Here is a 26,178-nt window from a genome sequence, read left to right as displayed (position 1 = left end):
ATGAGTCTCATTTCTTTTGGATAAATACCCAGTCATAAGGTCTCTGAACCACATGGTAATTCCATAGTTCCATTTTTATTTTATTTATTTATTTATTTATTTTGTATCGGGGATTGAACTCAGGTCCTTGTGCTTGTGCAGGAGGTGGCGAAACCACTGAGCTAAATCCCCAACCCACCATTTTTAATTTTTTTGAGGCACCTCCAAACTGTTTTCTATAATTTATATTCTCACCAAGAGTGTGCAAAGTTTCTTTTCGTCTGTAGCCTTGCCAGCATTTGTTATCTTTTGGGGTGTGTGTCTGTGTGTGTGTGTTGTGTGTTGTGTTACTTGGAGTTGAACACAGGGCCTTGTATACACTAGGCAAGGGCTCTACCACTGCAGAACATCCTCAGGTTCCTTATTTAATAATGGCCATTCTTACTGTAGTGAGATGATATTTCTTTGTGATTTTGATTTGCATTTCCTTGATTATTGATGATGTTGAGCCTTTTCTCATGTACCTGTTGACCATTTATATGTCCTTTATGATGATTAATCTTTGTTGTCATCAAGAAATGTCTAGAAAATTAGTAAAGCACACTTCTGGGGATGTCTGGGAGGCTGTTTCCAGAGACAATTGGCACTGGCACATAGGACGGCAAACTGATGGAGACCCATCCTGAATGTGGGCAGCACCACCCAATAGGCTGGGGACACTGAGAGAACAAAAGTGGAAGGCAGAATCTTGTCAACACTGGCTCTCCCTCTCCCTCTCTCTGCTTCCATCTGCTATGAGCTGAGCAGCTTTGCTCTGCTATTCCCTTCCACCATAATGTTCCACCTCACCACAGGCCCAGAAACAATGGAACCACCTTACCTCAGGCTGAAACCTTTGAAACTGTAAGCAAAATTGAAACTTTCCTCCTTTGTTTATGTGAGGCATTTTGTCACAGGGACAAAAATCTGACATATACATGTTTGGAGGAACATCTATTTAGGTCTACTGCTCATTTTTAATTGGATTATTTTGGGGTTTTTGTATTGCACTTTCAGAGTTCCTTATACTTCTAGACATTAACCTCTTGTCATATATATGGTTTGCAAATATTTTCTTCCAATACGTAGGTTTCATCTTCACTCTGATGATTGTTTCTTTTGCTGTAAAGACTTTTAGTTTGATATAATGCCATATAATGTGAATTTTTTATTTTATTGCCTGTGCTTTTGGGGTATTATCCAAACAATGCTGCCCATTTAAATATCCTGAAGCATTTCCCTTTTGTTTTCTTCTAGTAGTTTCATAATTTCAAGTCTGACATTTAAGTCTTTAGTCCATTTTGGGTTGTCCTTTGTAACTGATGGGAGATTGGTATTTAGTTTCAGTCTTCTGCATGTGGATGTATAATTTTCCCAGCACCATTTATTGAAAAGACTGTCCTTTTTCCAACGCATGTTCTTAGCAAAAATTGGTTGTCTATAGATTCTTGGGTTTATTTCTAGTATCTCTATCTATTCTGTTCCATTGATCTATTTTTCTTCCATGGCCATGCTGTTTTGATTACTATAACTCTGTAGTATATTTTGAAGCTACAAAGTGTAATGCCTCTGGTTCTTTCCTCTAAAAGGGTTTTAGCTATTTGGGACATTTTGTAGTTCAATATAAATTTTAGAATTTATATTGTTCTGTGTTGAATTTTTATATTTTAATAGTGATTGTATTGAATGTGTAGTTTGCTTTGTGTAGTATGGACATTCTAACAATATTGATTCATACAATCCATGAACATAAAACGTATTTCCACTTTTATATGCCCTCTTCCATATCTTTCATCAATGTTTTCACAGTATTCATTGTAGAGATCTTTTATCTTTTTTAATAAATGTGTCTTTCCACAGATGGCCTTCATATGGACTAGTTTGCTTTCCTTTCATCATTTTCTGATGTTCTTCCTTTCTTTTTTTTGCCAGGTGGGAGAACCACTGAGCTAAATCCCCGACCCTCTTCCTTTCTTTATGTAGACATGAGTTTCTGACCTATGTCATTTTTCTTCTCTCTAAAGAACTTCTTTTAACATTTCTTGCAAGGCAGGTCAACCAGAAATAAATTCCCTCTCAATTATCATTTTTCTGAATTAAGACTTTTTCTTTCACTTTTGAAGAATAATTTTGCAGACTTATAGAGTTCTAAGTTGTTATCATTTCTTTGAATTCCCCATCTTTCTGCTTACCATCAGTTCTTGTCCATCAGTTCTTGCATGCTACTTTATCCACTAGAGCCCTTAGCATATTAATACCTTGTTAATTAGTTCCTAGCCTGATAATTTCAAAACCTGCCTGATATCTGAGTTGGGTTCTGATGGTTGCATTCTGTCTTCAGCTTGTATTTTTCCTTACCCTTTAATATGCTGTGTAATTTTTCTGTTCAAAAGTTAACATGATACATTGGGTAATAGGATAGGAACTGATGGAAATATCCCTTTAGTGTGATGCTTTATGTTAATCTGGTTAGCAGTTGGGCTGTGTTTAATGTCCTTTACAGTTGTAGGTGCTAGAAGCTTCAAATGCATCAAGTGTCCTTATTTTTTCTTCTTGTTATCTTTAGGCTTATCTTAAACTCCTTAAATAGAGCCTGAGTCTCATAGGTCTTTCAGTTACAATCTACAGTTACGATAAAGACCTGTTGATGTGGTGATAAGGAGTGAGCTAGGAGACTTATTCTATGATCATATAATTATATTTCACGTTTTATGGACCTGTGCTGTCAGGTGACTTTGACTTTCATAACACATTTCTTCAACATAAAAGTGACAGAACACAGAATCTGGCATGTGTCAAAATGTTTCCTTTTCTCTTCCTCCTTCCTGAAGCACAGGGGATTTTTCTTCTAGTATTCACAGTTAAGAATCTAGTAGAGCTCTATGAAGTAAAATTCACTAGATTGGGAGCACCTAATAAATGGATCACCCTGGAGTTTTTACCTTTCAAGTTTGTCCACACTGAACCTCTGGAAATTCATCAATGATAGTTCAGTTTTCCTTACTCCTGCACTAGATCTTGCAGTGGTTACTGCAGGAGGGTTTCTGCCTCTGGTAAGTTGATTCTCTATATTTACCTGTGCCAGACTCCAACTTTGGGAACAACAGTTTTTACCGTGACTTCTATGCTCTTTCAGATCTAAGCAGAATAATTGATTTTTCTGTTTATTCAGCTTTTAATTTTTTGTTAGGATGGGACAGCAGTGTCCCAGATTTGTATGTAACAGACCAGAGCCCAAAAGTCTTAGCAATCATGTTTTTGTAACCCTTTTATTTCATACATCTAACTAGAAGCCTGATGTCTTAGTTTAATTACATTTCCCCACAGTGAGTCTGCCCTAAGTTTTCCCTGATTCACTCACAACTTTGTATTGTAACTGCTGCTCACAAACTGTGAGGTCAGGGATAATATTTAATTTCTTTAATTCTATATTCTCTCTTGGTCCCAAACAAAGTGATAGAAAGTATTAAAAGAAAAATATATATATATATATATATTTATACTGTCATACCACTGCTACATTCTTTGAAAATATTACACCTTTATAATGTGTTGAATTATTGTGTATGTCACCAAATTTATTTTATTTTTATAATGTAGTGTATCTTTAACAGATAATTTGTCCCATTCAATGAGACATGCTATTCATGTATTTGGTTTTGATGACCCTGAAAGTTTTTAGGTTTACTGGTCAGGTACTTTGTAGAAGGCTGCTTGATTGAAATCTGTAATTTTTTATTATACTTAGGTAGAGTATTTTTGTGACAAAAGCTACAAGAAGTAAAGTGGCATTCTCATCACATCACATCACATCAAGGCTACATTCTACCAATATGATTTGTCATTCTGATACTAACCTTGGTCACCAGGCTTGAGGGATTATTTATCAGGTCTGTTCTGTCAAGTTACTTTTGGGGTCTAATTTTCCAATACTCTTCTTTAAAACTTTTATTTTTTAACTGGATATTTTCTGTATAAGTAAAGGTTATTGACCCTGGTATTTACGTTTTTTAAAGTAGAACTAAATTGTAAAGAGTTGCCAGTCATCAAAACACTTATCAACTATAAAATATCAATGATAATTAGTATATCTCCATAAATAATGCCCAAGGTAATCTTCATTAATCTCTTTTACCAAAACAAAACAAAACAAAACACTTATTTCGCTGTGACTTAGCAGTGTTACTTATTGGTTTGAATATGTTGGGATTTTTGGTTGGTTTTTTTTTGGTACCAGGGATCGAACTCGCGTCCTAGCGCTTGGGCAGCAGGGGACGAAACCACTGAGCTAAATCCCCGGCCCTGGTTTGAATATGTTTAAACAAAATTCATGTGTCGGAAACTTAATCGCCATCTTCATGTGTTAATGTTATTCAGAGGTGGGGTCTTTGAGATATAATTAGGATTAGATGATGTTATAAGCATGGAACCCTTTTATGGCATTAGTGGATTTATAAGAAGACAAAGAATGACTTGAGCTTGCTGTATTTCACTATATAATGGCTTTTGTTATGTCACAATGCAGCTAGAAGGCCCTTACCAGAAGCTGAACAAATTTTGGTCTTGGACATCCCAGTCTCTAGAGCCATGAGCTAAATAAATTTATATTCTTTGTAACTACACAGTCTTTAGGTAGAAAACTGGGTAGTTTGTAATAGCAACAGAAAATGGACTACAATAATTATTAAAATTAATTTCTGGAAATATTTAGTGTAAATTAAAACTGCAGTGAGAAACCAGTTCATACTCATTACAATGGTTATACTAAAAGACAAACAATGACAAGAATTGGTGAAGATGCAAAGAAACTGTAACCTTCATTTGTTTCTGATGGGACTGTAAAATGGTTTGCAAATGTTGATCAATGAGCACTAAGTTACAATTAGATAGATCAAGAAATTCTGTTATGCTGTTGCATAGTAGGGTGACTCTAGATGACAATAATCTGCTGTACATTTCAAAAGCTGAAAGAAATCATTTTGAATGTTTTCACCATGAAGAAGTGATGTTTGAGGAGACAAATTGTTAACCTTATTTAAATATTATGCAACATATACATATGTGGAAACATTACATGGCACCCTATTAATATGTACAATTTATTTCTTCATGTATCATTTAAAAGTAAAATTTTTAAATTGATTCATCAGTTTGTAAAATTTGGGCAATAACTTTAAGAAACAAATCAAAACTTTATCATACAAACCAGTAATTCTACTCTTAGATATTTACTCAAGACAAATAAAGCATATACCCCCACATATATTTTACACTGATATACATATCAGTTTAATTTGTAATAACCAAAATTTTGAAACAATACAATTTCTATCAAGGAAATGGATTAAAAAAATGTGGATTGATGTCAACAACATGGCAGAATAAGTTGTTCCTGACTCTCTCTATATATATCAATGGACATAACAATTAAACATCTGTTCACAGACCATTTCCCTCCAAGAGGAAATTATAGACCAGGTGAAAGACCTCATTTGGCAACTAAGAAAACATCTATATCAAATAGGTAGGAAAAACTAAGACAAATTCAGGTATGAATATCCAGGCACTGCACTATAAAGTAAGGACAAGAATACCCAACACTTACTTCCACCTATAGAAAGAAGAGTCTGATCTTCACACATAGAACCTTCACTCTAAGATTTCTCTTGCTTTGGCTTGCAATTCACCCAGTCTGGGAGCAGAGGAGACTGGACATATTCAGGCTTCTCTGGATGATGGGGGAAAGGCCATGATTCTTTCCAGATGTGAAAGCATTTCCAGAGACTTTATCCCCTGGGAGAAATACAAAGAAGGAATTTAAAAAAATAAAACATAGCCCCATTTTCATCTGGAAGGATTTTATGACACTCTTCAGAGGTTACTTGATGGTCCAGCTTCCAATTAAACTACATTGAGTAGTTAAAGTGATAGACAACTATTTATTAACTTTCTGCCAGTTTAGGAAAAGTTTGTTTACAAATTGACAGTTCTAACTTTTATAGATCCTATCAGAGATAATGTATACAAAACCTCACAGCTCTCAGAATCAAATAAAGAAGGCATATTTGAGTTTCCCTAGATCATGGAACAAATAAATAGCTTTAAACAGACACTGAAACACTTCCAGAGGCTATGCCTCCATGGGGGAATGCACAAAAGGAGTAGGAACATGAGTCTCCATTATTGTCTCCAAAGGGGACTTATGGCACACAAATATTTACTTGATGGCCAAGCTACTAAGAAACTTGCATTATAGAACAAATGGAACAAACATACAATACCCCTCTGTTGGTCATTCAGAATTCAGATCATGAGTCCTCCCTCAGGTTCATCCTAGAGATAAGTCCAAGCCTATCTAGTCTTTCTGGAGGAAGTTTGGCCACCCATGAAGTGCCACTTTTTATATAGCTCCCACCAAAGGTAATGACTAATAACTTAGCTCTAGGTATTGAGGGAGCTTTGCATTCCTGAGTGACCTAAGAGTGAAGAAAACAAACATGTAGGTGTACAATAGGCCCAATCACACTAGCTACATTCCCGGGATCAGAGAGTGTGCACTGAACATAAGTGCAGGAATTTGCCTCAGATTCATAGCTATGATTATTGCAGAGAAAGTAGAAAATAAAAACCTATAGCCTCACTGTGAAGATAGAAAGAAGTAGAACACACATCCAACACTTCAATAATAATGATAATAATGTGCAAGCTATAACTAGAGAGTTTGGTATTGGCAGGATGTGACACATCCTGAGCTAAGCAAACCACCAAAACAGATGCACCAGTCTGGACAAACAAAATGGATTGAAAGGTACCTTAAAACCTCTGTCCATATGAACTGATGAGATCCTTCTCTTATTAGAGGCAACCTAATGAGATGGGGAGAAGTAATTGCCATATTTAATACATAGAAGCCAATAAAGGAATCAAGGAAAATGAAAAAAAGATAGAATTTATTCCAAAAAAAATAAGATGAATCTCCAGAAATTTGCTTGAGTGAGGTAGAGATATGTAATTTACTCAACAAGGAATTAAAAATAATAGTTATAAATATACTCATTGAGATCAAGAAAGCACTGCAAGAGCAAGCTGAAAATTCCAAGAAACAAAGTTTTTAAAAGTATCAAACAAAATTCATAGATGTGAAGAACACAGAAACTGACCTGAAAATTTCAATAGAAGTGTTCAACAGCAGATTAGAACACACAATAGAAAGGACAAGTGAACTCAAAGATAGCTCATTGGAAACCTCCAGTCTGAGAAGCCAAAAGAAAAATGGATGAATAAAACAAAGGCAACTTAAGAGACTTGCAAGGAACCATCCAGCAGAATGATGTATGTATTACTGATGTACCAAGAGGAGAAAAGAGTAAAAAAGGACAGAAAACACATTTAAAGAAGCAGTGAAAGAAAACTTCCCAACCCTGGGAAAGAAAATAGGTAGCCAGATCTAGGAAGCCCTCCAAAATGAATAAAGGTAAATGGGAGGCTGTCCATATTCATACCAAAGACACCTGCTTTTCTTTGGTTTTTTTTGTTGTTTCGTACCGGGGATCAAACTCAGAACCTTGTGCTTTTGAGGCAGGTGCTGGAACCACTGAGCTAAATCCCCAACCTGACACCTGATGTTTCTGCTGTTGGTGATTGTTGAAGCCCCTATCGCCTGCAAGCATAGCTGATGAGTTGTTAAGTGTATCCATCACTGTACTACTCAGAGGAGAAACTCAGTTTAGCTAATACTGTCCCTCAATCATCATGTTCCCACACAGCACTAAACCTAACCATGTCCCACTCCTATTGCCCTGTGTAACTCACTATATTAGTCACCTTTCCCATCATTGGGACAAAATATTTTATACTGGCAACTTAAGGAGGAGAGGTTGATTTTACTCATTGTTTCAGAAAGTTCAGTCCTTGGTCAGTTAGCTTTAAGGCAGAAATGGCATGGTGGAAGATCCTGGAAGAGGAAGATACACCATGGAAGCCAAGAAGCAGAGAAAGAGTGGAAGGAGCTAGGGACAAGACATGGCCTTCCAGGTTATACCCCCAGTGACACATCTCCTTTAACTAGCCCCCACCAATAGTACATTCAGCTATGAATTCATCAATAGATTAATCCACTGACAAGTTTAGTACTCCTGTGATCCAATCACCCTTTGAAAAGCTCCATATCTGAACATGAGACTTTTCAAGAACATCTTTGATATAAACTATAATATTCACCCTCCTGTAACACTGAAGTGACTCCACTTCTGCATACTCTGAGTACTGACAGGCACTTCATGAGCTATGCTGCATTGCTTGAGCATGCTAGAGTGACCTCAGCCCTACACGGTCCCCAAAGGCTAGCAGTTACATTCTGCACAACAGAAGTATTTTGACCCCGTTGTGTTGCAGGCTAAACCATACCTGCCTAGGCATGCTAGAATGACCCCAGCCCTGCATAGTTCTCAGAGACCAGCAGGTGCACTAAATCCTCCAGAGATGATGTCTCACACAAGCTCTATCACACTTACCTAGGCATACTAGTGTAACCCCTCCATCTTTGGCCAATGAAGATGACTAGCACCTTACCAGCACTAACATGTATGCCATACCACATTTTCTTAGCCATGTTAGAATGGCCCTAACCCTGCATGGCTATGGACACTGATAAGCACACTCCTGTAACCATGTATGAACATTGCACCACACCTGCCTGGACCTGCTGGAGTGGCAACATAGCAGCCACCTCACTGCTGCTGTTGCATGTATCATACATACATGGGCTACTAGACTGCCCCTACCCACCTCATAGCTTGAAGAGATAGAGAGACTGCCTGACCTGCTGCATACCACACCCAAAGCCATTTTCCACATTCAACAACTGAACTCATCAATTGATGAGTATAGAGCACCCATTATCCAATCACCTTCCACATACATGATAATTGCAAATTCTGTGGGACAGAGAAAGACAAAAGTTTAAAAGAGGGCCGGGGATTTAGCTCAGTGGTTCTGCCGCCTGCCTAGCAAGCACAAGGTCCCAAGTTCAATCTCCGGTACCAAAAAAAAAAGTTTAAAAGAATGAAGAAAACTTCCAAGACTTAGGAGCCCCATGCAACAAACAATTATGGGAGTTCCACAGGATAAAGTGAAGGGAAATGCAAGGAAACAATTTGATGAAATAAAAACTTCAAAACTTCCCTAATCTTTGAAAATCATTGACATGGAGGTCCAGGAGCCCTAAAGGACTATAAAGAGAATTAAACGAAAGAGATACTCATTGAAGCAAATTGGAAAAAGTCCAAGACAAGAGATTCTGAAAAGTGCCAAGTCATATTTAAGGAAACCTCCATTAAACATTTGTCAGTTTCCTCAGCAAAAATGAGGTACAAAATAAGGGTCAGGGCAAACCAAACAACAGAGTAGAATTTGACAGTCATGGAGACCTCAGGGACATGTGCGCAATACAGCATCCAAGACAACTGTATACGTCCTGAACACTGTATACAAAATCAATTAGAAAGGTGCTATTTTTAATTATTCTTTTACATCTGGTGGGAAACAAAGTGAGTCTTTTGATAGGGTAATTTAAATCTGGTACCAACCCAAGTGAGTTTTTTGTTTGTTTGCTTGTTTGGTACCAGGGATAGAACTCGGGTCCTTGCACTTGCGTAGCAGGCAACAAAACCACTGAGCTAAATCCCTGGCCCCCAAGTTTTTGATAGGACAATTATCCCAATGCTTTATCTGCAACAGAGAGAAGCCAATCTGGAAATTGCAAATACAAAAGACCTCTTTCCTTTATGATTGCTGCCACTGCAAGTCTATTCACCAGCCCACCCTTACCTTGCAAAGTGCTTCTTTTCCATCTTCAATAAATGTACATTCCCAGTACCTTTTCTCTGTGTCTTATCCAATTCTTTATTCAGGACACCAAGGACATGGAAAGAATTCCCCTCAGGACTCACCATCTAGTAATAGAAACCTGTGAGCTAAAGAGCATGGGATGACATATTCAAAGTTCTGAAAGAAAAAAACCCACTAAATAAGAATACTACATCCAACAAAGTTGTATTTCAGAAAAGAATAATAATGACTTTCAAAGATAAGCAAAAACTAAAAAATTCACCCATCTGTAGTAGACTTATAAAAGATGCTTAGAGAAATCTTGCATCAAAAAATGAAAGGGAACTAACTTCTACCGACATGAAAACATTTGAGAGAATAAAACCTACTAGTAGAGCAAATACACAAAGGAGAAAAAGAATCAAACATTATCAATACAGAAAATCATGAAGTCACCAAACTAAATGAGAGACAAGAGATGGGGGGGTGCAGAGAGACAAAGAGGCTATTCAAAACAAGCAGAAGAAAACTAACAAAATGACAAGAAAGTAAGTCTTTATATATTATATAAGTCACTTTCTCATCACCAGAAAAATATACCCAACACCCTCAATTTACTTTTCTGTTCATTATTATTATTGTTATTGTTATTGTTATTATTATTACCTTTGGTGTTTTGAGACAGGATCTTGCTATGCAGTTCAAGCTGACCTTGAACTCACTGTGTAGCCCAGGTTGGCCTCGAACTTGCAGTGATCCTCCTGCCTTGGCCTCCTGAGTGCTGGGATTACAGGCATGTGCCAAGATGCCTGGAATCACCCTCAATTTAAAGGAGAAGAGGTTTGACTTATTTCACATTTTGGGGGATTCAGTCCATGACTGGCTGGCCCAAAGGCAGAAATGTCATGATGAAAGGGTATAGTGGAGGAAAGTTTCTTGCCTCATGACAGCCAGGAGGCAGACACTGAGAGAGAGGGGAAAGCCAGGTATAAGAATACATGTTACACATCACAACACCCCACTCAATGACCTACCTAATAAGGCCCCAGTGACTAAAAACACATTCAGCATCTGAACTATCAATGATGAATCCACATTCCAAAACATTAGACTTTGAGGACATTTGAAATTTAAGCCACAATAATCTGTCTCTAACTCCCAAAAGACTCACTTTCATCTCATTATGAAAAGTACATTGAGTCCTAGAGGGAGGAGGAAGAGGGAGAAGAAAAGGGGATGAAAAATGAAATTAAAATGTATTATATACACGTATCATCTTGTGTATTATATACACAAGGAATGTAAACATTATGTACTGCAAATATGTACTGAAACAAAACAAACAAAAAACAAAGAGTTGCCAGAGGCTTAACAGTTCCAGCATTGCTGATAATTCCAAGTCCAAAGTATTCTCTGAGACTCAAGACAAACTCTTAGCTGTGAGCCCCTATAAAAATAAAAATAAAAGTTAAACACTTCCAACACATAATGGCACAGGATAAACATTCCCATTCCAAAGTGGAGGAATAAGGAGGTAGAAAGGGAGAGCAGAGCAAGACCAAAGTCTACTAGGGTAAACATTAAATCCTGTGGCTCCATGTCCAGAACCTGAGCCAGATTGTGGCAAGATGTGAATTCCAAAGGGTTTGTTCAGTCCAATCCCTATGACCTTGTTGGTTGCACTTCATATGACCCCTCTCTTGGGCTGCCTGCATTCACTGCCTGCAGCTTTTTATGGCACACATTCCACTTCTAGACATCTGTAACTTCTTCAGGTCCCCTCTGAACCTTTGGCATCACTATTACAGCTTTACATATTGCCCTACAAATACATTTCCCTAGATGCCTCTGAATGAGTGGGATACCCCATGGATCTTTTCTCAAAGCAAAGTTTTTCCAAGATGTTTATTCTTTTATCCCCTTAAGCCAGGGATGGGGTCTGGCCATTTCCTGAGATGCCCTCACTTCATTTTTCCTATTGTCCTGATGCAAGGATTTGGCTTCTTTTTAACGATAATCTTTTTAGATTATCAATCCTGATATTCTTGGTTCCAACTTTAGAGGTATTTTCTTTCTAGCCAAGCTGTAAAAATTTCATATACTGACTTTTGCTCTTGATTATACTTCTTGAGGAATGTACCTCAACATAATAAAGGCTATTTAAGACAAACCTATAGCCATCACCATAATCAATGATAAAAGTGTTTCTTCTAAGATCTGGAAAAATGCAAGGATATTCTCTTTCATCACTTTCATTAAACATAGTATTGAAATCCTTAGCCAGAGAAATTAGGCAAATGAGAGATAAAAAGGATATAAATAAGAAAAGAGAGTCAAATTATTCCTGCTTGCAGATGACATGATTCTATATATGAAAAAAATCTAACACTTTCACAAAAAAACCTCAGAACTGATTAACAAATGGAGTAAAGTTGCAGGATTTAAAAATGAATACACAGGGCCGGGGATTTAGCTCAGTGGTTCTGGTGCCTGCCTCACAAGTGCAAGGTCCTGAGTTCGATCTCTGGTACCAAAAAATAAAAAAATTTTAAAAATTAACATACAAAAATCAGTAGCATTTCAATATACCAATAATGAATTTGCTGAAAGAAAATTAACTAAACCAATTCTATATAGCTACCAACCCCCCCCCATGGGAATAACTTTAACCAAGGAAGTTAATGAAAATAACTTCCTCTAAAATGAAAAGAATGTTAAATACTGATGTCAGTGTATAAAAATCCATTAAAACTGACTTTTCATATAAGACCCTAAAATCACAGGAAACAACAAAAAAAGGAGCCAAATGGAATTATATCAACTAGAAATATTCTTCACAACAAAGGAAACAATCAACAGAATGAAAAGACAATCTATAGGAGAAAAATGTTTACAAACTGTTTTTGTGACAAAATAGTAATACCCAGAATATGTACTGAACTAAATAAACCTCAATAACTATGAAAACAAATCTGATTAATAATGGGTACATGATCTGAAAAGACGTTTCTCAAAATAAGAGGTACAAATGGCTAACAAGTATTTTTTCTTTTTAGAAATTCAACACCATTAATCATTAGGGCAATACAAATCACTGTAATAATAAGATATTATCTCACTTTTCCAAAATGGCTATTAAAAACTGAAAAATAATATGAAACAATGAAAAAAACTAATGCTAATCCCAATGCAAAGGAAAAGGAATTCTTGTGCACTGCTGATGGGAACATAAATCAGTATAGCCTAGGTGCAGAACAGCATGGAGATTCCTCAAAGTTCTAAAAATCAAATCTACTATATGACCCAATGATTTCATTATGAAGTATGTATCCAAATGAAATAAAATCACCATATCAAAGTGATACCTGCATTCATACATTTATTGAAGTATTACTCACAATAGCTAATATGTAGAATCAACCTCCATATTCACTGGTGGATGAGTAGTTAAAGAAAATATAGATTACATAAACAATAAAATGTTATTCGGTCATAAAAAAATGAAATTCTCTCATTGGCAGCAAAATGTAAGGAACTAGAGATCATTAAGCAAGTGAAATAAGCCAGTTGCAAGAATAGTATAGGCAGCTAAATTATGTAGAAATTAACAGGCAGTCAGACAGGGACAGACCCTCAAGAGAGTCAAGAGCAAGAGATGACAACATATCAAAACTGTGGCTGGAAGTGCATCTGAAGAAGGCAAGACCTTGAGATAAAGTCCCAATGATGAATAAAAATTTGAGATTATACTCTGCTTAGTACCACCCAGTCCATCAAACCAAGATATGCATCAGACACCCAAGTGACTGACCAGAACACCTACACCCATCCCTTCCCCAAAATGTTCCTGTTTTAGAAATCATAGATAAGTCAAGGTTAATGATGTCAGCCATATACCTTACTACATGCTCTGCTTCCATATTGGATCAATATTAGCTAAGTGGCTATAATCCTATAGGTTGATTTTAGTTTGACCTATATTGTACCCACATTGTGATTTTACTATATAAATTACTCCTGAAAAAGGGCCTCAGTGTCAACCCACTTGGGATCCCTCTTGTCTCTCCTCACTAAACCTTTCCTACTCTTAACTTTCTTTGTCCTATCGAATTCATTCTTCCATATCAAAGGACAAGTAATCAGCATATCTGATCTCTCTCTCTCTCTGTCTCTCTCTCTCTCCCTCTCTCTGCCTTGATATAAAGTGTTTTTGATTATGAGAGGAACAAATTATTCTCACAAACTAAGGTTTTGCTGTCTATATAGTGTATACATATTTATACTATATATATTAGTGCACCCAAGTATATAAAACAAACACTTCTGGACATACAAGATCACATAAACATCAACAATATTTTAGTAGGGAACCTCATTACACTGTCACAAGTAGATCAACTAGACAAAAAAAACACAAAAAAAAAATCAACAAAGAAACATCAAAGTTGAACCATGCCTTAAAAACCAAATAGATATCTACAGTGCTTCACCCAACAACAGAATACATATTATTCTCTGCAGCAACTGGAAGTTTCTCCAAAACAGACCATATACCAGCTCATAAAGTATAACAAAAGTGTAAAAAATAACCTATACATATTATCAGATCCTAGTGCAATGAAACTAAAAACCTATTGCAAAAGAAACCACAGAAGTTATAGAAACATATAGAGATTTAAAAATACATTCTTGGGCCGGGGATTTAGCTCAGTGGTTCTGGCACCTGCCTTGCAAACACAAGGTCCCAAGTTCGATCCCCAGTACCAAAATAAATAAATAAATATTCTTCAAAAATCAATGGATCATAGAAGAAATCAAGGAAGCAATTACAATTCCTAAAGTCAATGATAATTCCAGTACAACATACCAGAACCGATGAGAAACAATGAAAGCAGTCCCAAGGGGAAAACTGATAGCTGTTAATGCCAATATCTTAGAAACAGAGTGAGCCCAAATAAATAATGTAATGATGTTCCTCAAGGTCCTACAGAAAGAAGAACAATTTAAATCCAAAAACAGTACAAGGAAAAAAATTTATAAAGATCAGAGAAAAAATTAATTAAATTGAGACTAAACACAAAAATGACTCAAGAGCTGGTTCTCTAAATGAATAAACAAAATAGACAAGCTTTTAGTCAGTCTTACCCCAAAGATGAAATAAAAACCCAAATCACTGCAATTATAAATGAAATCAGTGAAATCACAATGAACACTGCTGAACTCCAGATTATTACCAACTGCTTCAAAAACTTATAATAAATAAATTGGAGAATCCAAAAGATATTAATAGATTCCTAGATAGAGTTGAATTACCAAAACTGAACTAAGAAGATCTAAACTCCTAAATAATCCAATAATAGTCAATGAAATTGAGACAATTATAAGAAAAGAAAACTATGAAGGAAAGAAGGACCCAATGGATTTGCCACTGATTTTATTCATTAAGTTTATTAGTACATTTTAGGTATACAATATGATAACATTCATCAGTGGCAATTTATATCTTTACATGATATATCTTGGAGTTTTGCCACTGAATTCTGCAGGAATTTCAGGAAAGATTTAATGTTCATATTCCTCAAACTCTTTAATGAAATTAAAAGCAAAGTAGTACTGCCAAACCCCTTCCTGGAAGCTAGTGTTACCTTGAATACAAAACCAGTTAAGGACTCAACTGAAAAATTAAGCAACAGGCTAATGTCTTCATTGAACATAGATGCAAAGATCCCCAACAAGATAGTGGCAAACAGAATACAACAAATAATTTAAAAGATCATACAACATGACCAAGCAGGTTTCATCTCAGGAATGCAAGGTTGCTTCAACATATACAAATGGATAAATGTAATGCATCAAATAAATAGAAGAACAGAAATCATATGATCTTCTCAATGGATATAGTGCAAGTCTTTAACAAAATCAGCTCATAATTTTAAAAAAACGTAAGAAAATAAGTATACAAGGTCCTTATCTCAATCTGATAAAGGCCCTACTTGACAGATGTCTTGCAAATATGTTAAACAAGAAAAACTGAAAGCTTTTCCTCTAAAATTTGAAATAAGACAAGGGTGTCAGCTATCACCCTTCCTGTTCAATATAGTATTCAAAACCTTAGCCAGAGCAATCAAACAATAAAATGAAATAAAGGGGTACATGTAGAAAAAAGGAAATTAAACTACCCTTAACTGCAAATGGCACAACACAATCCTTTAGATAGAAGATTCAAAATAAATTCCACCAAAAATTTCCTAAAATTAATATATGAATTCAGCAAGGTAGCAGGATAAATAATCAATGTAGAAAAATCAATTATCATCCCTGTACACCAATAATGAATCCACCAAGAAAGAAGTTAGTAAAACAATACTATTCACAAGCGCCTCAAGAAAAGTTAAATATTTAGGAAATAAATTAATGAAGAATGTTTTGTTTTAATTAAATTCTTTTATTGGTACATTGTAAGTATACAACACAATTACATTTCTCATTGGGAATTGTACCTTTACATAATGCATCTTGGTTCTTATTTTTTCCCCATTCCTAGCCCTCCCTTCATGCCCTCCACCCTTCCCTATTTACAAAGATTTTATTTCCATTTTTTCCATTTCTCATCATTTTTCCTTTCCCTTGCCCCTCCCACTACCCCTACCCCTTTGGACCTTTTCTTCCTATTTTGCATTATTGATTATTCATTCTAATCATTGGTACAGTTTAGGTATACAATATAATGACATTCATCATTGGAAATTTCTGCCTTTACATACTCTCTCTTGGTTCTCATTTTTCACCTTTGCCCAGCCCTCCCTTCAACCCCTCCATTCCTCCCTATTTACAAAGATTTTGTTCCTAGTTTTCCATTTTCTCATATTAATGTCATTCTCTTCTATCCTTGTCCCTAGCCCTCCCACTTCCTTCCCCTTTGCCCCTTTTCTTCCTATTTCACATTACTTATTATACATTTTAGTCCTTATTTACACTTTCAGTTTCTCACACCAGAGAAACTATTCAGTATTTATACATGTGTGTCCTATTTATTTCACTTAATAGTATCGCCTCAATATGCATCCACTTAGCTATAAATGTCTCTAATTTCTCATTTTTTATGGCTGAGTAGTACTCCATTTTATAAAAAAACACATTTTCTTGATCCAGCCTCCAGTTGATGGGCATTTGGGCTGTTTCCAAGTTTTAGCTATCACAAACTGTGCTGCTATGAACATGGGTACAAATATATCACTGTGGTATGATTCTTTTAATTCTTTGGAGAAGATCCCCAGCAGTGGAATAGTGGGGTCAAATGGGACTTCCAGTCCTAGTTCTTTAAGTATCTCTGTACTGATCTCCATAGTGCTTGCACCAGTCTACACTCCCACCAGCAGTGGAGCATGGTTCCTCTTTCCCCACAGCCCTGGCAGCATTTGTTGTTGGTTGATTTCATGATAGCAGCCATTCTTTCTGGAGTGAAGTGGAATCTCAGTGTTGTTTTCATTGGCATTTCTCGAATGACCAGTGATGTTGAACATTTTTTCATGTATTAATTGGCTATTTCTACTTCTTTGTTTATTTCAGAGGTCCATTTTTGGATTGTGTCTTTAAATTTGAGAGGTCTGATCTTTTTAAGTTCTGTATAGATTCGAGATAGTAGACCTTTGTCAGAGGAATAGCAGGTGAAGATTTTTTTCCCACATGGTGGGTTGTCTCTTCACACTGCTGGTAGTTTCTCTTGCTGTGCAGAAGCCTTTTAATAAGAAGAGATCCCATTTCTTGATTGTTTGTGCTAGTTCACGGGCAACTGAGGTTTTGTTCATAAAATCTTTTCCTACACTGATGTCTTCAAGGGTTCTACCTAACCTCTGTTCCAACTGGTTTAGAGTTTCTATTTTAATATTTAGATCTTTAATCCATTTTGATTTTAGTTTAGTGCATGGTGAGAGATACAGGTCTAGTTTTAATCTTTGGCAAGTTGAAGCCCAATTTTACCAGCACCATTTATTAAAGAGGCTATCTTTGCTCCAGTGAGGATGTTTGGCTCCTTTATCGAAGATGAGATGGCTGAGTGTGTCTGGAGTTGTTTCTGCATCTTCTAATCTGTTCCACTGGTCCTCAAGTCTGTTTCTTTGCCAGTATCATGCTGTTTTTATCACAATAGCTTTGTAGTAGAGTTGCAGGTGGGGGATTGTGATACCCCCTGCCATGTCTCTGTTACCTAGAATTGCTTTTGCTATTCTGGGTCTCTTCTTGTTCCAAATGAATTTTTGGATTGTTTTCTCAGGGTCCATGAAGTATGCTGCTGGGATCTCAATTGGAATTGCATTAAATCTATATAGCAGTTTTGGAAGTATGGCCATTTTCACTATACTGAGCCTTACTAACCAGGACCAGGGGATGTCTGTCCATTTTCTGATATCATCTTCAATCTCTCTTTTCAGAGTGCAATAGTTTTCAGAGAAGAGGTCTTTGATTTCTTTCGTTTGGTTGATTCCTAGGTATTTCAGTGTTTTGGATGCTATTGTGAAAGGAATTATTTGCCCTATTTCTCTCTCAGTGAGTCTGTCATTGGTGTAGAGGAAAGCTATTGATTTTTGTGTGTTGACCTTGTAACCAGCTACTTGACTGAATTTGGTTATTAAGTCTAGAAGACTTTTGGTGGAGTTCTTGGGGTCTTCTATATAGAGTATCATGTCATCTGCAAATAATGACAATTTGACTTCTTCATTACCTATCTTTATTCTTTTTATTTCTTCCTCTTGTCTAATTGCTGTGGCTAATGTTTCCAGAACTATATTGAACAAGAGTGGTGATGGTGGACATCCTTGTCTTGTTCCTGATTTGAGTGTGAAGAATTTCAGTTTTTGACCATTTAGTATGATATTGGGTGTTGGTTTTTCATAGATGGCTTCTATCAGTTTGAGGTAGAGACCATCTATTCCAATTTTTAGGAGGGTTTTTATCATAAATGCATGTTGGATTTTGTCAAATGCTTTTTCTGAGTCTATGGAGATAATCATATAGTTTTTGTCCTTGGTTCTATTGATATAGTGTATTACATTGATTGATTTGCGTGTATTGAACCATCCCTGCATCCCTGGGATGAATCCCACTTGATCAGGGTGTATGATCTTCTTGATGATCTTCTGCATTCTGTTTGCCATTATCTTATTAAGGATTTTTGCATCTATGTTCATTAGTGAGATTGCCCTGTAATTCTCCTTTTCGGTTGGGTCTTTCTCTGCTTTGGGGATCAAGGTGATGCTTGCTTCCAGGAATGAATTTGGGTGTATTGCTTCCCTTTCAATTTAATTGAAGAGTTTAAAGAGTAGTGGCAGCAGTTCCTCTCTAAATGTCTTGTAGAATTCAGCAGTGCAGCCATCAGGGCCCGGGCTTTTCTTAGTTGATAAGTTTTTAAATACGTTTTCAATTTCATTGGTTGATATTGGGTTGTTTGGAATTTTTAGGTCTTCTTCGTTCAACTTTGGTAATTCACATGTATCTAGGAATCTGTCCATTTTTTCTGTGTTGTCCATCTTATTGGTGTATAGGTTCTGGAAGTAGGTATTGATGAACCTCTGGATTTCTGCTGGGTCTGTTGTAATTTCACCCTTTTCATTCCTAATTGCATGGATTTGGGCCTTTTCTTTCCTTTTTCTGACAAGGTTGGCTAAGGGTTTGTCAATTTTGTTGATTCTTTTGAAGAACAAACGCTTGGCTTCATTGATTTTTTGTATTGTTCTCTTAGTCTCCATTGAATTGATTTCTCCTCTGATCTTTAAAATTTCCTCCCTTGTGTGAGTTCTGCGGTTGTCCTGCTCTTCTTTTTGTAGAAGCTTGAGGTTCAGCATCAGGTTGTTTAATTGGGCTCATTCTGTTTTCTTAATATGTGTATTCACTGCTATGAATTTCCCTCGTAAGACTGCTTTCATTGTGTCCCATAGATTCCGACATGTTGTATTGTCACTGTCATTTAATTGAAGGAACTGCCTGATTTCTTCTTTAATTTCCTCTGTGACCCATTGGTTATTCAGAAGTGTGTTGTTCAATTTCCACGTTTATGAAATTTTTTGAGTTTCTTTTGCTATGGATCTCCAATTTCATCACACTATGGTGTGATAATATACAGCAGATAACTTCAATTCCTTTGCACTTACTTAAACATATTCTATGCGTGACTATGTGGTCTATTTTGGAGAATGACCCATGTGCAGCTGAGAAGAATGTGTATTCTGATTTTGTGGGTTGGAAGACTCTGTAAACATCTGTTAAGTTCATTTGTTCAAGAGTTCAATTGAGTTCTAGTATTTCATTACTTATTTTTAGTCTAGTTGATCTATCTATTTGTGACAGTGGGGTTTTGAGGTCCCCCACTATAATTGTATTAGTGCATATATGACTTTTCATATCTGTTACTATTTGTTTTATATAGCTGGGTGCACTAGTGTTTGGTGCATATATATTTATGATTGTCATCTCTTCCTCTTGGATTCCTCCTTTACAAGGATGTAGTGTCCTTCTTCATCTCTCTTAATCAGTGTTGGTTTGAAATCTACTTGATCTGCAAAGAGAAGAACTACTCCTGCTTTTTTTGGGGTTCCTGTCACATGGAGTATTGTTTTCCACCCTTTAACTTTCAGTCTATGAGTTTCCTTTTGAATTAAGTGTGTTTCTTGTATGCAGCATATTGTTGGATTTTGCTTCTTGACCCATTCTGCCAGTCTGTTTCTTTTGATTGGTGAACTGAGATCATTAACATTGATGGTTATAACTGAAACGTATTGACTTGTCATTGCCATGACTTTTTCTTTTTGTTGGGTTTTTCCCCTTTACATTTAATTTCTTGTCATGCCTGATGGGTTCATTCTGCTTTGCTTCTTGGGCTTGTGAGCCTCAATGTCTGTTCCTAGGATATTGTGTAAAATTCTTTGGAGTGCTGGTTTGGTATTCATGAAGTTCCTAAGGTGCTCTTTGTCATGAAAGTATCTTATTTCTCCATCCATTTTGAAAGATAGTTTTGCAGGGTACATCAATCTGGGTTGGAGGCTGTTTTCTTTTCGGGCTTGGAACATGTCACTCCAAGCTCTTCTTGCCTTGATTGTTTGTGCTGAGAAGTCTGTTGTGATTCTGATGGGCTTTCCTTTGTATGTGATTTGTTTCTTTTCTCTGACTGCTTGGAGAACTTTGTTCTTCTGTTGAGTTTCTGGAATCTTAACAATTATATGCCTATGTGTAGATTTTTTTTGATCAAGGCTATTTGGAGTCCTATATGCCTCACTTATCTGTATGTCAAGCTCTTTTCCCTTGCTTGGGAAGTTTTCTGCAATTATTTCTGTGAAGAGATTTTTTTGTGCCATCTGCACTCTCTCCTGTTTCTTCATTGACTCCAATCAGTCTTATGTTATTCTTGTTTGCATTGTCTAGCAGCTGCTGGATTGATTTCTCATGTTCCCTTACAATTGTGAAGCAATTTTTCTTTTCCTGGTCACTAATTGCAATCTTATCTTCTATATCTGAAATTCTGTCCTCACATTGGCTCATTCTGCTGTGTAGACTTTCAGTGGAATTTTTCATGTCCTGGAAATCTATTTGCATCTGTTTTATGGATTCCATTTGTTTCCTATATTGGGATTCCATCATGTTCCTGAGCTCCTCTCTAGATTTATTAATCATGTCTTGCACTAGGGGCACAATTTCTCCTGTTATCTGAGAAATTATTTCTGATTTCGTTTTTTCCAGATCCCCTTTTGTTTCCAGTTCAGTGGGTCTAGGTGGTTGAGTATCAGAGTGTTCCATCTCATTTCCCTTTGGGGTTGCTGTAGGTGATCTGGAAGTCTTGTTTTGAGACTTATTTATGTGTTTTCTCATTTTGACTGGGGCGGGGGGCTGTTGGCAGCTACAAGGATTACCTCCTCTGAGCTGGGAGTGGTGGGACAGGGGCCGGGAGCAGTGGTAGGGATGGTGGCCCAAAAGCCCTTTCCTGTGGGCTGGGAGCGGTGGGAGGGATGGTGGCCCGGAAGCTCCTTCCTCTGGGTCAGGAGCAGTGGGACAGAAGGTGGCCCAAAAGCCCTTTCCTCTGGGCTAGGAGCAGTGAGAGGGATGATGGCCAGGAAGCCCCTTCCTCTGGACCAGGAGCAGTAGGATGGTGACTCAGAAGCCCCTACCTCTGGGCCGGGAGGAGCATGACTCAGTACCACGGTCTGGTGGTCCGGTGTCCTCTGCATCTTTTTAGTGTGGAACCAGGTGGTTTTACAGAGGAGCGGGGGGGGGGCGGGGGGGTTCCAGTGGATTGTTGCCAGGGCACGGGCAGATTCGGGGTGTTCCGCGTCACTCAGGACCTTGGTAGGGTGTCCGCTGACCTGCCTTTCTGCCATTAATGAAGAATGTTAAAGAGTGCTATTATAAAAACAGTAGCACTCTGAAAAAGGAAAATGAAGAGGACGTCTGAAAATAGAAAGACATTCCCTATTCCTGTATAGCCAGAACCAATATTGTCAAAATGGTCATACTTACAAAAGTGATATATAGATTTAATGCAAACCCACACAAAATACCATGAGCATTTCTCACAGTACCACAGAAAACACTCCTAAAATTGGACACAGAAGAGATTTAGAAGAGCAAAACCAATTCTGGGTAACTAGATCAAAGCAGCAAGTATCCCAATCCTGGATTTCAAGTTATGTCACAAAGCTGCAGTAACAAAAATATCATGATACTGGGCCAAAACAGATACACAACTAGATCAATGTAACATAAAAGAGAATGTAGAAACAACTTCAGGCAATTCAGCTGTCTGATATTTGACAAAGGGTTCAAAAACAAACCCAGAAGGAAGACAGCCTCTTCAATAAAGAGGCTTAAATATCACCTGAGATATTTCTCTTATATGAGAAGCCTAAAGTATACATAAATTTAAGAGCAAACTAATATATAATAGGAAACAGGGAGATAGATAGATTTTTTTCAAATGGATAGGGGACTAAGAGATGGAAGAAGGAGAAGAAAGAGGGGATGTAAAAAGAATTAAGACGTGTTATATATATGTACCAACTCCCCACAACAAATATAATCATTATGTATTGCAAACCTGTACTAATATAAATAAAAATTTAAACTTTAGAAAATGAAATATCACACCATACCCCATAAATATGATTATTATATATTAATTAAAAGAAAAATGAAAATAATTTTAGATGTGAATGGATTAAATTATCAAGAGGCATACAGTGACTGAACAGATCAAAAGACAAGACTCAGCTGCCCTTACCCTAAAAGACATTTATAGAATGGAAGTAGAGGGCTATAGAGGTATTCTTTACCTGTGGAAAGCAAATGAAAACCAAGGTAGCTATGCCTAATTCAGACAAAATAGACATTATTTCACAAACATAAAAAGACATAAGTAATGTCATATACATTAAAAGTCATCATCTAGAAGGTATAATGATTATATATATAATTGGTGCGTATAAGTATATAAAACAAACATTAAAGCATCTGAAAGGAAAATGATTGAACCACAAAAATAGTATATTTCAATAACCCACTTTGATCACTGGACAGATCATTCAGACAGAAAACAAACAAGGAAACAGAGTTGGACTGCAGTTTAAATGGAATGAACTTGAAAGACATACAAAAAATCCACCTGATTGCAACAGAATGTACATTCTTTACAAGTCCACATGAAACATTCACCTAGATAGCTCATATTATCATCCACAAAGCAAGTATTAAACCAACCTTACTATATCAGGTATATTTTTCAAACACAATGATATAAAATTTGAAATTAATCAAAAGAGGAATTATGAAAACAAATGTGTGGAAATTAAACTGTATACTCCTGAACAACTATTGGGTCAATAAAGAAATTAAAGAAGAATTTTAAAATATCTTGAAACAAACAAAAACAGGAATGCACTATAATAAAATCTTTAGATTGCAGAAAAAGGAGTCATGTGAGAGAATGTTATAGTGATAAGTAACTGCATCAGAAAGGAAGCAAAATCTGAAATAAACATGCACCTCATACCATGCACCTCAAGGACCTAGAAAAAGAACAAACTAAGCTGAAGTCAGCAGAAGCAGGAAATAGCAAACATTAGATTAGACATAAATGAAGTGGAGACTAGAAAAACAGAAAAGTTCATTGAAACTAAGAATTGTCTTTTGAAAAACAAAGTTAACAAATCCTTAGCTAATCGAAGAAAAAAGAGAAGTATCAAACAAAATCAGAAATGAAAACTGAAACATTATAATAACATAGAAATACAAGGGATCTTAAGAGACTATTGTAAGCACTTACGCACCCATCAATTAAACAAAAAAAGAAAGAATAAATTTCTAGAAACATATAACCAACAAAGAATGAATTAAGAAGAAACTGAAGGGGCCAGGGATGTAGCTCAGTGGCTCCGCACCTGCCCACAAGGTGCTCAGGTTTATCTCCGGTAAGGAAAGGAAAAAAACAGAGAGAGAGAGAGAGAGAGAGAGAGAGAGAGAGAGAAGAATTTGGAAATGTAAACTGACCAAGAAAAAAGTGAAGCAACTGAATTAAAGTTTCCTATAAAAGACAGGCTAAAATTGCTTCACAGCTGAATTATAACAAACATTTAAAGAAAAACTAAAACCTTTCTCAAACTGTTCCAAAATGTTTAAGAGGATAAAATAATACTACACTAATTTTACAAGGCCAACATCATCATGATACCAAAGCCAGACAAAGATGCCACAAGAAAAACTTTCAGACCAATAAATGAATAAAGATGCAAAAAAAAAAATCCTTTAACCATATTCAACAGTACCTTAAATGAATCGTTCACCATAATCAAGTGGGATTTATCTGTAAAACGCAAGACTGGCTCAACAGATACAAGATAATAAATGTATTTTTTTCACATCAACAGAATGAAGGACAAAAACTATATGATCATCTCAATATATGCAGAAAAGGAATTTGATAAAATTCAATATTCTTTCTTGATTTAAAAATTTTTTTCCCTTCAAAAGCTTCTTCACAGTTATAGGGGAATGTCCTTAACAAAAATGAAGCTCATAAATGACAATGCTACAACTAACATCCTAACCAATCATAAAATGTTGAAGGCTTTTTCTTTAAATTTAGGAATTAGACAATGATTCACACTCTCACCACTTCTTCCAACATAGTACTAGAAGTCTTAGCCAAAAAAATTAGACAAGAAAAAGAAAAAAAAGGATTCACTTAGGAAAATTTGAAGTAAGTTGTCTCTGTTTTCTGACAATATTGAGATCCTGAAGACTCTACCCGCTCCGAAGAAAACTATCAGAACTGATTAGCAAATTCAATAAAGTTGCTGGAAGCAAAGTCAGCTACAAAAATGAGCAGTGTTTCTATACACTAAAAACTATCTGAAAATGAAATTTTAAAAAAATTACATTTACAAAACATCCAAAAATTAATAAAATAATTAAGAATAAATTTAACTAAAGAAGTGAAAGATTTATTTTGAAAATATAAAACAATGATGAAAGAAATTGAAGAAGACACAAATGAATGGAAAGATATTCCATGTTCATTGGTTAAAAGAATCTAATAGTAATATATAATTATATATATAATAAATATATTATTACAATTAATAATATATATTAATTCAATAATTAATAAAATTTTTGTTAAAATTTTCATCCTTTGCAAAGTTATTCAAAGATTCAATGCAATCCATATCAAAATTCAAATATCTTTCTTCATAAAAATAGAAAAAATAGCCTAAAATTTGTATGGAACCTCAAAATATACCAAATATCCAACACAATCTTTAGCAAAAACAACAAAGCTGGAAGCATCCAGCTGCTTCCAAATTTTAAAATATTTTACAAAGTTACAGTAATGAAAACAGCTTGATATTGGCCTTATAACAGACACAGCAACCAGTAGAATTAGGAAAGAACCCAGAAGTAAACTTATGCATATATGATCAATTGATCTTTCAACAAAGGTGCCAAGAGTACACATATGAAAAAGGATGTTATCTTCCTTCTGTAAATGGTGTTGGAAAATCCAAGTCCACATACAGATGAATGAAAGTTGACCCTTACCTGGCCTTTATAAAATAATCAACTGAGAATGCATTAAAGACTAAATGTAAGATCTTTAAGAACTATGCAACTACTAAAAAAAACAGGGGGAATGGTTCATGATAATAGTTTAGGGAGAGATGTATTGGATATAAGAACAAAAGCCCAGGAAATGAAAGTAAAAATAAACAAATGGCAATGCATCAAATATCAAAGTTTTGCACAGTAAAGGAAATAAATGAGTCAAGAAACAACTTATAGATTTGGAGAAAATAT

At 36.0% G+C, this 26,178-nt stretch overlaps 1 long non-coding RNA gene across 1 annotated transcript in view; it reads right to left on the bottom strand.

Annotated features, from left to right (window-relative positions):
• The window catches only part of LOC110350466 (uncharacterized), a 114,192-nt gene that overhangs the window by 64,376 nt on the left and 23,638 nt on the right, over nt 1-26,178 (bottom strand). The window contains exon 2 of the long non-coding RNA XR_015450397.1: nt 5,624-5,811. This is a non-coding gene — a long non-coding RNA (uncharacterized LOC110350466). The remainder of the gene's footprint in view (nt 1-5,623; nt 5,812-26,178) is intronic.

The sequence above is a fragment of the Heterocephalus glaber genome, unplaced genomic scaffold (assembly GCF_053883595.1).
Source record: "Heterocephalus glaber isolate CG9 unplaced genomic scaffold, H.glaber_assembly_v1.0 deba00000122, whole genome shotgun sequence".
Lineage (NCBI taxonomy): Eukaryota > Metazoa > Chordata > Mammalia > Rodentia > Bathyergidae > Heterocephalus > Heterocephalus glaber.
The sequence above is the reverse complement of the archived record's forward strand: the minus strand, read 5'-3'. Positions and strand labels throughout refer to the sequence as shown.